The 3,110-nt window shown below is 44.7% G+C and overlaps 1 non-coding gene across 1 annotated transcript; it reads right to left on the bottom strand.

Moving 5' to 3' along the window:
* Positions 1 to 2,782: 2,782 nt before the first annotated feature.
* Positions 2,783 to 2,856, bottom strand: trnan-auu (transfer RNA asparagine (anticodon AUU)). The gene has a single exon. It is a non-coding gene; the product is annotated as a tRNA-Asn (tRNA).
* Positions 2,857 to 3,110: the final 254 nt, after the last annotated feature.

Below are 3,110 nucleotides of genomic sequence, written 5' to 3'. Positions count from 1 at the left end.
CCGACCTGCCGCTGGTGTTCTCACGCAGGTCGGGGCCTCCACACTGCTCCCAGCAAATCCAGTTACACCCCGTGTCACCGCACAATATTCAGCTGTGATTGTAAGCTGACTATATTTAAAGCTATCGCAGAGGCTGCAAGCAGTGTTCCCTGGTAGTCTAGTGGTTAGGATTTGGTGCTCTCAGTGCCGCGCTCTGGGTTTGTTTCCTGGTCAGAGAAAGCATTTTTACAGAGCAAATTGACAAAAATAATTCAAGTCTGTGAGAGACTGAATAATTGTTTGAATCATCATTAATCCAGCCACATGCGTTGTAAACTGAAGGAAATACAAATATATTTGCTGAGCGACTGTCGAATTTTAATAACTTTTCATACAACCGGAGAATCAGAGGAAAAATAGGATATTCGGCCCATAGTACCAAATATATAGCCCATAGTACAAGAGTAAGGAAGTCTTGCTGCAATTGTACAGGGCCCTGGTGAGACCACACCTGGAGTACTGCACACAGTTTTGGTCTCCTTCTTTGAGGAAGGAAATAATTGCCTGGGAGGTGGTGCAACAGAGGTTCACCAGATTGATTCCTGGGATGAGAGGACTGTCTTATGCTGAGAAATTGTGTAGAATGGGCCGATACTCTCCAGAGTTTAGAAGAATGAGAGGCGATCCCATTGAAACACACAATATTCTGAAAGGGATTGACAGGGTAAATGTTACGAAGCCTGGCTTGCCCAGTCGGTAGAGCATGAGACTGTTACTTGCAGGGTCGTGGGATAGAGCCCCAACATTGGGCGATGACTTTTCCTTCAACTTTTATGTTGCTTTCAGAGGAAAACATCATTAATGAACCCATGATCTTCTTTTGCACAATGATAAAAATGCGAACTGAGGGAGAGTTGCTAATTTAATCAAATAATGAAAGCAGCGCCTCAGACCGCTCGGCCGTCCTTACTGTTAGATGCTCCAGTTACAAGTTATTACTCTGGAAAGTTTCAGACCGGGCACTTGTTCAGGGCTGCTGGAAGGCCCAGTGACCGGGATAACCTCTCCCCCGGGATTTTCCTGAGCCTGTGCTCGGTGCACAGGGAGCTTTGGCCCAGGTCTGAGGTAGCTTGCATCTCAGGGATGGATAATAACTCTCTGAGCTCTGGAACTGGGGAAAAGCGAATAATTAATGAGTTGTTTGTGGTTTCAAATGCAGCTTTGATCTGCTGGTGTTAACCGATTGTGTTGTTTCAGAGAATGAATGAAATGCTGACAGGGACAGTCAAAACTTCAATAACTGAACTTGAATAATTCATGAAACTTTAATCTTTGATGAAGTTTTATCCCCTATCTGATTTTACACAATCTGTATTTGAGGAGACTGGTTTTAAATGTTCATTGCTCATGCAACAAGGTATCCAAAACAGCTTTTATTCAATTTTATTGCAGACAAGTTTTTGCTTGAGAAATAATGTTTCTGCCCAGGCTTGAACCAGGAATTTTTCACATGTGAGGCAAATGTGATATCCACGACACGACAGAAACTGCTGCTTAGCTCAGCGCCCAGAGAGGAGTGTTCAGCAACAAGCTGAAATGTTCAATCCCTCTCTCTGCAAAAAGTTCTTTTCACAAACATTTCTCTGACCAGAACTGCACCAAACAATAATGTTCTCATTTCAAATTCATTAAACTCCCCAATCTCCGCGTCTGCAATTTTAAGGACAAGGACTGAAAGCGCTTTGCGATCAGAAAATTGCAGGAAACTCCTGTGGTTAATGACAGGGCTTTTGATTGTTGATTTCCATACACACCTTGTGTTATGTATTTAACCATTGGCCACCTGTATCACACCACCACCAGAGGGCCATCCTGTTGGAGTCCCAAGGGATCCCAGTATCCCTTGGGAGCACGGTATATAAGCAGGCCACCCATGAGGTAACTACACACTGGAGTCTTACTGCAGGAGCTAAGGTCACACTTACTCATTGTTCACAGTACTCAGTTTCATCCTTTATTATCAGCGTATCAATTGGCGACGAGACAATGAACAAGCACGCAAAAATGCAAAGAACAGTTGGTATCCTGGAGAAGTTCTCAGAAGTGGATGATTGAGAAGCCATCGTGGAGAGACTCGACCAATACTTCGTGGCCAACGAGCTGGAAGGGGACGAGAATGCTGCCAAATGAAGGGCGATCCTCCTTACCGTCTGTGGGGCAACAACCTATGGCCTCATGAAGAATCTTCTAGCTCTGGTGACACCAACAACTAAATCCTATGAAGAATTGTGTACGCTGATCTGCGAGCATCTAAATCCTAAAGAAAGCGTTCTGATGACGACGTATCGGTTCGACACGTGCCAACGGTCGGAGGGCCAGGAAGTGGCGAGTTATGTCGTCGAATTTAGGCAACTCGCAGGACATTGCGAATTTGACGGATTCCAAAACGAATGTTGAGAGACATTTTGTGCTTGGCATTGGCCATGAGGTAATCCTTCGCAAGCTATTGACTGTTGAAACTCAGAATCTGAGCAAAGCCATAACGATAGGTCAGACAATTTCCACCAGTTCCTTTAAACCCAATAACATAATTTATTTCTAGTGGACTGGATGGATGAACATGATCCATGTAAAAAATTGTTATTACATGAAATGAATGTTTCTAAAAGTATTGGAGTGGGAACTCACTGAATAGCAGCACAGCTGGCAATGTTTGCGGAATATATTCGTGCAGCCAAAACACACAATCACAACCTGGAACTGTGCGGCACCGAATCCTCGGGGAAAAAACAGTTAAATGCATCGTCTCTGGGTGGGATCTAACCACCAACCTTTCGGTTAATAGCCAAACGCACTAACCCATTGCGCCACAGAGACTAACTTCAATGTAAATTACAACATATCCCAAACCAGGGAGTCAGACAGTTAAAGCTTCAGATTGCTCCGACCGGTATGCAACTTGTCCACTCTCAGTTGTACTTTTCCCAAATAAATGTAGGGACATTCATTGTGGATGCGTGGAAGCAGTCTGGTCCCGCACACTGCAGACACTTCCATGTCACCGCCAACCAGCTCTCCCACAACCGGTGTGATCTACCTTCCAGCCTTCCGGTGCCTTGTCTGTGACGAAG

Source organism: Pristiophorus japonicus, unplaced genomic scaffold, assembly GCF_044704955.1.
Source record: "Pristiophorus japonicus isolate sPriJap1 unplaced genomic scaffold, sPriJap1.hap1 HAP1_SCAFFOLD_233, whole genome shotgun sequence".
Lineage (NCBI taxonomy): Eukaryota > Metazoa > Chordata > Chondrichthyes > Pristiophoridae > Pristiophorus > Pristiophorus japonicus.
Note: the sequence above shows the minus strand (reverse complement) of the source record. Positions and strands in the feature narration are given on the sequence as shown.